The sequence below is a fragment of the Nanorana parkeri genome, unplaced genomic scaffold (assembly GCF_000935625.1).
Source record: "Nanorana parkeri isolate BGI_ZX_2015 unplaced genomic scaffold, ASM93562v1 scaffold450, whole genome shotgun sequence".
Lineage (NCBI taxonomy): Eukaryota > Metazoa > Chordata > Amphibia > Anura > Dicroglossidae > Nanorana > Nanorana parkeri.
In genome coordinates, this window is record NW_017306718.1 from 103935 (window position 1) to 117217 (window position 13283).

At 42.8% G+C, this 13283-nt stretch overlaps 1 protein-coding gene across 4 annotated transcripts in view; it reads left to right on the forward strand.

The window, feature by feature from the left end:
• The first annotated feature begins 342 nt into the window (after positions 1–342).
• The window catches only part of RGS17 (regulator of G-protein signaling 17), a 94116-nt gene continuing 81175 nt past the window's right edge, over positions 343–13283 (forward strand). For all 4 annotated transcript variants that reach the window (XM_018560327.1, XM_018560328.1, XM_018560330.1 and 1 more), the window contains exon 1: positions 343–538. The gene's annotated coding sequence lies outside the window, so the exon portion shown is untranslated. The remainder of the gene's footprint in view (positions 539–13283) is intronic.

Here is a 13283-nt window from a genome sequence, read left to right on the forward strand (position 1 = left end):
CCAAGGGTAGTTTTTCTAATTGCCCTGGAAACAGGCTTTAACGATTATACGAGATTGTAAAGATTGGGTTTAGCTCTAGTGGAAGTAATGATTCCATTAAGCCGTGTCCCTGTTGCTTCACCCATCGCAATCATACAACGAGCCCCTGATGGAGGATTGTATATGACGACGATGGCACTGTGCTATAAAACGATCGGAGCCTGGGACGGAACCTGCGGCGGCTGCTGTAGCCGCGTTTTGAATGGGAGAGGATGCGTAGAAATGGTTGTAACCTTCCAGGGAAGGATGTTCTGCTGCTCCCCTGCTGCTCGGTCGCGCATGTGCAGATTATCCGTGCTCCCCCCCTCCTTGGTTTCTCTCTCGCAATCTATTACTCCCTCTATGTTCTATGCTTCTCTCTCTTTCTCTATTCCTGCCGGCTGGGTGCTTAAGCTGGGCGGATGGCAACAATACAGCTCGGCTAGAGAGCAGCGAGCTTCTCCTGGACAAGCCCCAAGCAGGCAGCCAGCTGCAGCAGCCCCCCATCCAAAGCCAGTGGGTAAGATCGCAACTGACCCCCCCGTGATCCCCTTCCACCTTTACCTTTGCTGTCACTCCATGTCTGCTATACAGCTAATAAGTCCTGGAAAGTGCAGGGAAAATGCATTGCATCCGTGACATGTGAAGCTTTACTGCAATGCTGACATAGTGATGGTTTAATAGGGAGTCTCTTGTAATGCATGTCATGATTTGGAATTGCGATGGGTCCAGCATGTGCCGTTACTCTATTACTACTGTTTCCTAGGCGTACATGCATCGCTGGGTACTGTGCGGCATGTAGATTGTGCATTTGTCTGGTGCTGCAGTAGCTTGATTCGCTCTTCCAGCATCACACCAGCAGCAGCTAGGGACGGATGAAGAGTAGATATTAGCAGCTGCAACAGATATGGGAGGGGAGCGAGAGGCAGAGGGGGGCTAAGAATCCCCATCATCAGGAAACATTAGGAAAACGTGAGAACTGGAGGTGGCGGAGGAGGAGAGAGAGAAGCAGAAAAGGGAGGCATGCATCCAGCAAAGCGGAACGCTTCTGAAAAAAAAACCCCAACTTATACCTATAGTACCTCGAAATTTCTATTTCTGACGCCTGGGTGGGGTGCAGCCCATCTTTAGCATTGACTTCTTGTGAGCAACTGATATTTCAACATGTGATAATCAATAATCTGTATACACGCTCACGGTGAATTAAGGTCATTGTCGATTTCCCAGTGTATCACAAGGGGATGGGGGGAGGAGAGATGCGTAGTATTTATGTCTTCTGTAATGCGTTGCTTTAAAGCCAGCAATTAAACTAGAGGAGCGCCTAATGGATGTGCCTGTCTCTCCTGGAAAATCCCTGTATGATTATTGTACGTTGAGAATACAATGTGTAAATATTGATAGATGTTTAGGAATTGTGACTGATTTGTATTATGCAGCATATACTTACAGGATGGGTTCAGTGTCTCCTGTGCATCTTTACACCAGGGATAATTGATACAGTAAGATGCCTGATGCTTAAGGGCCGGTGAATAAAGACCATTTAATATATTTACCAGCAAAATTGTGCAAGGTTAGTGATATTACAAACAATACTACAAAGTGTTTTGGGCTGGTTGTATGTACAGTATAAGAGAGGAAAGAGGAGGGTATGATGTTGGGCAGTATGTACAGGAGAGGAGTGTGGCGGGTATGACAACAGGCAGTATGAACAGGAGAGGAGTGTGGCGGGTATGACAACAGGCAGCATGTGCAGGAGAGGTGTGTGAAGTGAATAATGCCTAGGCAGTATGTACAGGAAAGGAGTGCGGAGGGTATGACAGCAGGCAGTAAGTGTGGAGGAGTTTGGAGTCTATGACCACAGAGCGGAGGGTAATACCAGGGGCAGTATGAGCAGGAGAGGAGTGCGGAATCTATAATGGTGGGCAGTATGTATGAGTATGTGTAGAGGGTATCAACTGGGCAGTTTTCCCAGAAAAGGAATGTGAATGGGATATGTTATAAATATGTAAATGAGAGGGGTGTAAAGGGTATGACGGTATACAGTATTTGCAGAAGAGGTGAGCAGAGAGAATGATGTGGAGTTATGTGCAGGAGAGGCGTGCAGAGGGTATGATGGCAGGTAGTATATGCAGGACAGGAGAGTCTTCGTGCTGTGAGTGAGTGTGTGCTCTGTCTTCATGCTGTGAGTGAGTGTGTGCTCTGTCTTCATGCTGTGAGTGAGTGTGTGCTCTGTCTTCGTGCTGTGAGTGAGTGTGTGCTCTGTCTTCGTGCTGTGACTAGGAGTGTTCTCTGTCTTCGTGCTCTGATTGAGCATGTTCTATGTGCTGTGAAAACACGAAGAGCACAGCTCACCCCTATCATGCGTCCCCGCAATCCACATTCGGTGCACGGATGACTCTCTTCCGGAGTAATAGGCTCAAAAACTGTGGAACGAGCACATGATGATCTTCCAAAGAAATTCAAACTTTATTTCACATGCATCTGTACAAAGCACAACCGCTGACGCTTTTCTGCCTTACTCGGCCTTAGTCATAGCTAGTTGTGAACTAACACCAACTCCACTAAAATAGCATGCCACGCAGGCAGGGCCGCATTTACTCTCTCTGCTGCCCCAAGGCCAGGTTCCTCAATGCGCCCCGCCATGGAGAATAGCAGATCTGCAGGCTGCATACAAGTGATCTCGGCGACATCGCCGAGATCACTTGTACAGAACGAGGGGCGACTTCCCCGCTGTACATTTATCTCTGCTTGCCCAAAGCAGGGCTAAATGTAGAAAACAATTACCTGCCCGCCGCCCAGAACTGCATGTTCCGGGCAGCGGGAGATAGGAATTCCCCACCCCTGCTGCCCCGCTACTCCCTGCTGCCCCGAGGCCGGGCCTTGGTTGGCCTCGTGGGAAATCCGGCCCTGCACGTACTCTCACTTGAGAGCACCTGTATCCAATAAACTGTATCCAATAAACAGTCCATATAATTAAATAAAATAAAAAACAAGACAGAGGGAAAGAGGAGAGTACACACTTCAGAATTATTGGTAAACATCATCAAAATCAAAATATTGAATGATAAAACCCTTAATAACAGTGGGACACTAACATCTAAATATTATGTCGAATCACTAATTATTTAAAACCAGTGACCCATTGATAGTTGAGTCACTGTGGAATCTAAAATTACAAATAAATAAGAAATCCACAGGGCTACATATTGCAACAGTTATCTAAGCACATCATCTCCTCTAAGAATAGGAGGCACCCCTCAAAAAAAAACCGCATGCTACCTCCATTTACATGCTTCCAAAAAAAAACGAGGAATCATGGATGTAGGTTACCTCTATGCATTCCTCCAAGGTTGGAAAATACAGAGGCTAAGGGGAGAAAAAAATGCATGTTTTCTCCATGCTTTCACAACAGCGGAAAACAAAGGGGGAAAAAACACTAAACTACTGAAGAGGCATTGTGTTATAGACATAACAATTTGAAAAATGCTTGCATTGGGCTAAGGCATGCACCATCGTCTTGTAAAACACATTTAATGAATATTAAGAGAAAATATTTCTTGTGATGCCATAGAGCAGATCTATTTACTTGTAGTATACAATATAAAGTAAAAGGAAACCATTCGACAATAAAATATCAACATCAGGGTACTCTGACAACAATACATTATCTAAGATGTAAACTAATGTCCCACCGATGGTTGAGACCCCTATGGGATCCGAGTGTTCAACTTGAAGATCCACAGGGCCTTACGTTGTAGCAGTTTTCTGTAGACATCCCCTCCATTGGCCGACCGACAGCCTGCTTCTGACAGCTGGGCGGAGCCAGCTGTGATCTTACCGCTGGCTCCGGCCACTTGCAGAGAGATCAGCGTCCCTGGTTACCAGCTAACCAGGGACACTGATCTCCAGACAACAAACTCTCCCGGGCGCTCCGGGAGTCTCCCGCTCCCGGCCGCCAAGGAGAGAAACACTGCTTTTTCTTTTTTTTTCTTTATTATGACACGGAGCCGAGTCAGAATAGAAAAAAAAATTAAACATTTTTGGCCATAGGAATGCATTGCTAGATTCCTATTGGCTATTTCAATTTGCAATAGCAAATTATCATTGCATCCGCCCTCTGCTGCAGTTCTCCATCAGGTCTCCACTACTGATTGACAGCAGTAGAAGTTGGGTACAATAGCTAGTTTGCTATTGGCTATTGCAAATTGAAATAGCCAATAGGAATCTTAGCAATGCATTCCTATGGCCAAAATTATTATATTTTTTTTCTATTCTGACACGTCTCCCTTTTAGAATAAAGAAAAAAAAGAAAAAGCAGTGTTTCTTTCCTTGGCGGCTGGGAGCGGGAGACTCCCGGAGCACCCGGGAGAGTTTTTTTCTTTTTTTTGACGGCAGCAGAATAGCCGGCCAATAGAAAAAAATAGTTGGGCGGAGCTGGCTGTCATTGCTAGCTCAGCACAATCGTTTTCTATTTATTTTTTTCTACTTTTTAAACTATTTTCTGTTCTGCTCGGTACCACAGAGGGACCGAGCAGAACAGCCGAGCCGAATGCCGCTCAGCGGCATTCGGGAATTCAATCACCGCTGTTCGGCATCTATAAGAATAGACCGAACAGCAGCGAGTAGCCTGCCGGAGGTTCGGCTTAGCCAATAAATGTGTCACATGGGGCTCCTCTCCCGGTTTTTTGAAGAGTTTATGCACACCATCTCCCACAAAGTCAGCAAGTGAGAGACTTGACCACATCACAGTTGTGCGCTTCCATGTATTTTTGTTTCAGGAGGTCCAGCTTAGCCGATCCAGATGTTGGATCGGCTGAGTCGAACTCCTTCTGCACTTCGGGTCGGCCGAATATGCCGAGCATGTTCTGCCGACCTGAATCCACCCGATGTACGGCTGATTTCAGTCGATATACGGCTGAAATCAGCCGTACCAGGCTGAAGTGAATAGCCGAACAGCGTTCGGCTCACTTCGCTTTAGGTCGGTCATTCACTCGGCTGCCTACGGCAGCTTAGTGAATAGACCCCTAAGTGTGTGCTCTTTATATGTGCTGTGGCTGAGTTTGTGCTCTGTCTTTGTTCTGTGACTGAGGGGGTTACTCACTAAAGAGCAGAAAACATAGGATAGGGCTAATTAGTTGTAATGTTTGTATGGAGCAGAGATTGGACTATAAATTTGTATGGAAGAATGACTTGAAATATGTCACATTCATTATAAGAATAATGTAATAATTTGTCTAATGTATTTTAATATATATATATACTGTATATTGGAAGCAGCCGTTTACAAAGGGACTGATTTATAGTCCAGCGAGGAGCTGTACAAGAAAAATTTATAGTGCTACATGGCCACTAGATGGAGCCAAGGAGCACAGGAATTTTCCTATGCTCCTTGGTTCCATCTAGTGGTCATGCAGTACTGTGAATCTCGTCGCTGTGTGAATGGTTGATAAATCAGCCTCCAAGTGTAGTCATCATAGAGTAACCAGTTAGCAATCATTTGCAATTGTTCTTTCTGGTCTTAACTAATGCAAGATGAGATAAGTCTGACTAACATTGCATATAGTGCTTTACACAGTTTAGCTAAAGACCTGCCGGCTTTTATTTAACAAGACAAAGAGCATTGCGCCAAGCCCAGAACTAGACAGGTACTAAATCAGAAATAATCTTTCATTTATCTTACTATTCTGAACAAATGAACAATGAAACATGTTGAGTTTCTCTGGGTTACTGCACAGTAATGCACACTGCATCATTGAGCTTACTGTAATATTTTTCAACCATGTATCTGCGAAGATGTGTGACTTAAATAAAGCATTTTATTTTAGGAAAATACAGCAATATATATATATATATATATATTACTGTATAATGCTAACTTATCTGGTCATTGGTGGAAAAAGCCCTAAAGAATTGTTAGCATTATAAAGTAGAATGGTTCCCTAAATCACATCCTATGACTTCATGCACTGCAATTGAAATGAATGTTCTCAAATAGAAATACACTTTACCCTGGGAAAATGCATTTCACAATGAATTGCTTAAGGCGCCTCTATACCCACATTTTTTTTTTATGTTAACAAGTTTGAATTTATGAGATCAAAGACTGCATAGTCTCAGGTCTGAAGTTAGAATGTGCCTCCAGCTTTTTAGACATGTGAACCGTTTGGTAGTTCCATTGGCTATTCCATAGGCACAACATTAGAGAATAAATAAACAATAACTCATTCATTTTTAAATCAGATTCTCTGACTCTTTTCAGCAAGTACATCTCTCATAGAGTTTAAGCATTAGTTGAGATGTGCCTCACTAGAGTTCATTGATTGTAGGTAATTCCGTTCCTGGCCTGTTCATCTATCACACCAGCATACCTCTTAGATCCCATTCACACTGAGCTATATCCAAAAAAATCGGTTTTTTTCAGCGCGATTTTGAGCTGAGCAACATTGTGCTTGATTTAGCTACATTGAGCTACAGTGAACATTTTGCCGCGCTACGTAGCGCAACTTACTGTAGCAACTTCGTAGCTGCTACATTAGGCTGTAAGGCTGGGTTCACACTTAGGCGTATCGAATATGCGCGCTTGTGCCATGCGTTTTTACCGCGATACCACGGTAAAAAAACGTGTGACTAACGCGCGTTCCCGAGGGCTACCTGGCTGTATCCCAATGGATACGCGCGGCAAATATGCCCCAAAGAAGCTCCTGTACTTCTTTGGGCGTAGGGCGTTTTGCAGCGAGTTCCTACGCGCTGTAAAACGCTCAGGTGGGAACCATGCACATAGGCAATCATTGGTTTTCACATGTTGAGCGTTTTACAGAGTGTAGGAAAGCGCTGTAAAACACCCAGGTGTGAACCAGGCCTAACCAATCAAAATCGGTCTTGATGTGACATCATTCCTTCTTTCTTATATTTCTGTGCAAAAGTGACACTTCCGTAGTGCGGCGTAGCGCGACCATGTCGGTGAGCTACACCATTGAAGTCTGTTGGGCCAAATTGTATAAAAGCCGCAGAAAAATAGGTCATGTTCGAGCGACAAGCTTGAGCGACAAGCTACAGGCGACATTGAGCTGTGAGATGTGAACAGCGCCATTGAAATGCATTGGACCAGCTACATTGAGCGACATTGAGCTGATATTTCAGCGATTTTTTTTAGCTGCAATCGCGCTACAAATCGCTCAGTGTGAATGGGGGGCTTACAGACCAGAGCAATTTTTGCATCTCAACTACGGGCCTTGCGATACACTGATAATTTTGTCAATACTTAAGATAACAAAGTAATACATATTTTGTTTGGTTTTTTTACGTCTTGAAAAAAATATTTTATGCAATCTATAGACAAAGATACCAAAGTCATTTTGGAGGAAATCCAAAATTTGGAGTAGCCACCAGAACAGGAATAGAGAGGAAATCTTCCAGTGGGGCACAATGGTTGAGAAAGGCTGGCTTAGTTAGTGCTCAGAACAAATGCTGTTACATTTGTACACATGGGTTCTGCCTTCGTGTTTTGGACTGGATTTCCTCACAGCCGATTGACAGCTTATGTCAACGGGCAGAGTTATATTAGGCAAAAAGCGAAATAAGCAACAATACAAATAAAGTATAGGTATGATAGATATTTTACCTACTAAACGATTTGTCTTTCTGTCCGTCCTGGCCTGTGATTAAACAAATAAGGAGCAGGAACGCATTGAGTGCATCTCCCTGCTCTCTCTGCTTTCCCCTCTAGCCAACATGTTCCTGATAAGTATATGTGCATGCAACACATTGAATTGGCCAAATCGAATGCTATTCTTTCCTCTTTCACGTTCTACTTCTCAGAAGGCTATTACAGGAGGCCAGTACCATGACAGATTCAGGTTCTCACACCAATTGTATTGAATAACACATTAAAAGATTTTTAATAAAACATAACTGCACTATTTGCTGTTCTATATATGCCTGGAGTTCAGCTTTTATAACAGAATATTGTTTGTCACGATAGTTTGGCTGGTGAATGTATTGTTGCTGCCAGTGGATGGTTTTTCCTTCTCCTGTGGCAGAACAAATATAATGCCAACTCCCACTCATCCTGAAATACAAATATGATTTTCTGGGTGTAATCTGCTATATGTTTTACTGAATAGTTGCTAGAAAAATAAGGAAAACCCAGTTTTTTGTTAATTTATTCCAGGTTTTATATTGCTTGTGCGCTCTACAAGTGTAACAACACGCATTCAGCATTGCTGATAAGCAGTTTATGTCTATAAAATGTATTTGTAGTATAAGGAGGAGATAAACACATTCTTCATAATACTTACATGTCACCGTACTAGACGTCACAAACAGAACAACAGATTGAGGTTATGTCTTGATTAACTGGTGCTAAAGCATATCTAGATACAACATTATCCTCTTTGGGCTAGTTCACACCAGCCACAGTGCGTTTCCGGCCCGATTAGTGCCGGAATGCACTGGATTGCTTTCCGGCCGGCTCACTTTATTTTGGGGCCGGTGGGGGCGTGGCAGTGCATTGAAGTCAGTGTAATCGCCCACACCGGAACAAGTGGCACATCAGTTCCTGTGTTCTAGTCCGGTGCAGTAAAAAAAAAAAAATAGTGCATGCAGCATTGCGACCGGAGGGCGTGGCTGTGGTGCCATTGACTTCAATGCACTGCCATGCCCCCTCCCATCACAAAACAAAGTGAGCCGGCCTTAATGCGATCCAGTGCATTACGGCACCAGTCGGGCCGGAACGCACTGTGGCTGGTGTAAACTAGCCCTTAGAGAGATCACAGTGGCGTTCTTTTCAATGCTTTCATCCCCCTTTCTCCCCATAAGGCTGATACTGTCTTTGTTCATGCATTATGTAGGGTCAGCATCCACTTCTGGGACCAGGGATGATGCTGTCATGTTCATCCTGGTGTTTGCTCAGTAGCATTTCTGTTCTTGGCTGTGTGTATTCAAGTTCTCTGACACACTTCTGTTCCCTTGCTACTTTTTGAGTTGTCATAAAATTACAATAGACAGCCTGAGTGAGTGGTCACTTGGGGATTAAGGAAATGTTCCCTTGTACTTATTACAGGTGTTTATATAGTGCTGTCAATTAAGGTAGCGCTTCACATAGTATACTTTCACATCAGTCTCTGCCCTCAAGGAGCTTACAATCTAAGGTTCCTATCTCACATGCATACACACTAGTGCTGATTTAGAAAGAAGCAAATTAACTTACCAGCATGTCTTTGGCATGTGAGAGGACACCCAAGCAAGCACAGGGAGAACATGCAAACTTCATGCATACAGTGCCCTGGCTGGGATTCAAACCAGGGGCCCAAAAGCTGCAACTCAGGAGTGCTAACCACTAAACCACTGTATGATAATATAAAACCTGCGCTTATGGATAAAAACTAACCCCAATAGGTTTTAAGCCGCTAACACACTATTCTGCTAATTTTCTACTGGATGGGATTTTGGAATACATTTTCTTTTTTTGTTCACTTGAAGAAGTATTTTGATTTTGATTTTCACTGTTTGGAAGTGGACTGTCTTTTAAATGACCATTTAATTTTGATATTGGAATTTTCTGATCTTTATCAGTCCGGTATATATTTATTTCACTCTTTTTTGCACCATTTACTTTACTTATGTTATTATCTATGTAACTTCTGCCGAGAGGTTTTTAGCGCTGTACAGTTTTTGACTAACACTAAACCACTGTGCTGCCCTACTTGCAGCAGACTCACTGATTGGGTACAGTCATGGTACTGAAACTGGAAGAATACTTTTTATAGTAAAAGTTACATTTGTATTGTATTGTGACTAGTGTTGTTCGGGGGCTTGGTGCAAACTAAGTTCGCCCACCCAGAACTGCCATTGGCATACCCCCCCTGCCTGCCCAGTCCCTCCCTGCATTCCCTGATATGACTTGACCTAACCTTAAACTGAAATATGATTGTTTATGAAGATTACTACAGTTTGCACTTCCATTTGAACACAAACTCAGTTTTTCTTTTGTATTCCATAGCAATTCTGGCCATACACACATAGATTTCTCCATCCATGCTAAACAGTGAGGATGGACAAAGCTCCCCTATGGGGCTATTGTATTCTGACAGCCAACGCTCACCACTCTCCAAATATCCGAACAGTGACTGAGGCTGACTGGCTGCAGTCACTGTTCAGCTGACATTTGTCTACCCTACAGCTTTAACAAAAGTTAAATATATAATCCACTTTTCTTGAGCTTTGTGGTGCCAACAGTGCCACCCACAGCTCACACTTAATCCAATTACTGCTGAAATTAAAGCTTTGGGTGGCCAATTTAAGAGTGCTCCTGATTAAAGTTACAGCCCCCGCCAACTGCAACACCTTTGTTTCTGGATAACACAGCCACTACTTAATTGAAAGTGTATGTACACACTAACAATTTCCCTTATTTGCTTCCTTTTGGTCTGATAAATATATTATTGAAAGCTTTTTGTTATGTCTGTTTGATAAGTGCAAAACAATCTGTTGACTATGTCATAAATTGTGAGATCTCCTGTATCTTGTGCCCACTTCCTGGGGAGTCTAATCAACCCTCCTAGTTGGTATATTTGGACTACAGAATGGTTAGTCTCCCTATTGTGGGGAATAGAATAGGGGAATGGTTTAAGTAGTTTAGCAAAAGAAAATTGGGATGGGCTGACACCACTGGCTCTACAAAAATGCTGTGTGTGTCAGCCCACAATAGGATTTAGGATTGCATCTCTGTCAGATTAACAGTTTGTTTTCTGTACTTGTAGGGTTTTAAAAGGGATAAAACGTGGGGAAATGTACATGTATTGCAGATATGCACTGCATAGGGTATTTTTGCTTGCACGTGATTGGGTGATGGAAGTCAGCAGAACTTCACATCATTCACTAAGCTAAGGAAACTGTATCTTGCAAAGTGTAAATTCCCTTGCAAATAACAGCCCATTTGTCGTTAGTAAATCAACCCCATGGAGTACTTCTGCTTATTATGATCAATCCTTCATAATCAGTTACATTTTTAAAAAACATAACAAATGCTATTTGTGTTCAGAGTCCACTTGCCATATAAGCAAACGTAACCAATATACTGACCTGTGGTGTGCCATGATCCGGATGGACAGTAATGCCAATAAGGGGGCATACTCTGTGTAATGTCTAAAAGAAGGAAACAGGTGGGCGGGTCATGCCGAAAACTGCCGTGCCCAGGTGAGCCTACCTACGGGTTTATAAGGTGTGGGGAGGGAGCAGACTCCTCCCACAAATACAGGCTAACCAGTTAGCCTTCCAACTTGTGGTTTAAAATTTTTACAGATTGTTTGGAAAACATTTATACATTCACTCATTTCATGGAGTATGTAAGACTAGGTGTCCAACACCCTGGTATTCTTGGTAAATCCTGGCTTTTAGGGACTCCAGCTATGTGATTTCTGTGACTAAATGGCAATGTTTAGTGATGTTCTGTGACAATTGGAGGGGCCTAAACCTTTCTATTTTATTTCTCATTTATTCTACATATTTCCATTTTGGGTAATAACGCATTCAATAGGAGTGAGATTTTTAGCTGGTAATTCCAATGAGATGAAAATCTCTCTGCTGCTCAAGTGACTCAATTCAGTCCATACACACCTACTGATAACAGCATTGTGTTTTGGTTGTATTGGCCCCTTAAAATGAACATGTGCTTGGGCCCTGAAGAGCAAAAAAAAAAACCCAGTCCACTTTAAGGCTGTATTCACGCCTGAGAGTGACCATTTACAGGTAATTTAGGAGCGTTTTCATGTGTGCATTTTTTGCACATATTTTTAGGTGTATTCAGGCTTGGGTGTTTTTTTTCTAACCAATTGAAAGCTAGGTACTAGGAGAAGGAGATGGTTGTTTAGCCTTGAAAAGCCCTCCATTCTGGTGTGTACTTTTTTTGAGCTTTAGGTATGGAGCCACAGGCACCTAAGTGTGCATATGTCAACAGGAACAATTTAAAAGCATTGGCTTTCGGTTGTTGAATGTTTTGGAGCTTTGAGCTTGAAGCTACAAAATGCTCAGGTGGGAATCAGGGTTAGTCCTTGCCCCACCAGCCATACATTCTAAGCTTTCCTTCACTACTCCACCAGCACGTTTGGTTGCCAGGAGCAGAAGAACCTCAGGAGAAGTTGTAGCTTACACCGGGCTACAGACTTTGCCCATGTGACATTTCTGGTGATTGGACCAGCACAGTCACGTTAAGTGGGTCACATGCAGAAGTACCAGTTATTTGCTCCTGGCAGCTGAGTACAACTGAGGAGTTAAGGAAATGTGAGTTAGCTGCTAAGGAGAGGATTAAAGCAAACTCCAACTTTGTCTTGCATGGCCAAATCATAGGTTTATTATTTTATTATTATACAGGATTTAAATTCCCTTGCAAAAAATAACTAGTGTAACTGCAGTACATTGAAGTACAACTGCAGTAAAACTGCAGAACCATTGCATTCAGTGTTGGTGCATTATTGCATTCCATTGTTTTTATCTCCCATTTTATTGTCACTTTAGACATCTGATGCAGTCACATGTACATGCCCTGGGACCACATGTGCTGCTGCCATCTATATTACTGTGATTTACTTATGTCCCCTATTCTGTTATTTTGTTTTATGTGACAGTTATGCACCTCTATACGATGGTTACCTCAGACTGCACTTCTTTTTCTGTACGATTTTAAATTCTAATAAAGAATTCATGTTTAAAAAACAAACCTGCAGTACAATAAAGTAAAACTGCAGTAAAATTAAGAACAACTGCAGGTTTGCAATATAATTAAGTATAAACACAGTACAACCGCAGTACATTAAAGTTTTAACAGCAGTAAAACTGCAGTATAAAAAAAGTGCATTTGCAGTAAAATGAAGTACAACTGTAGGTTTGCAATCTAATGAAGTATAGATACAGTATAGCTGCAGTGATACACTACTGCAGTGATTCTCAACCTGTGTAACCTCAGGACCCACATTTGTAATTGGTCATTAAGTCATGACCCAAGCCGCACTGCACTGGAACGCACTGCATTGTGGTGCTGCGTGTTCTGGTGTAGTCGATTGAACTGTGGGTGGGAGGTGCGTTTGGGGTGCCATTCAAATGAATGGCAATGCAACACACCTCCCACATTAGAACGGGACTGTGCGATTAACACACTGTACTAGTGTGAACGGGCCCTCAAAAACACTGAGAGATGCACACAACCACAGACACAATCTCACACACTCACAGACATTCTCACACACACTCCAAAAATGTTTTAATTTTTT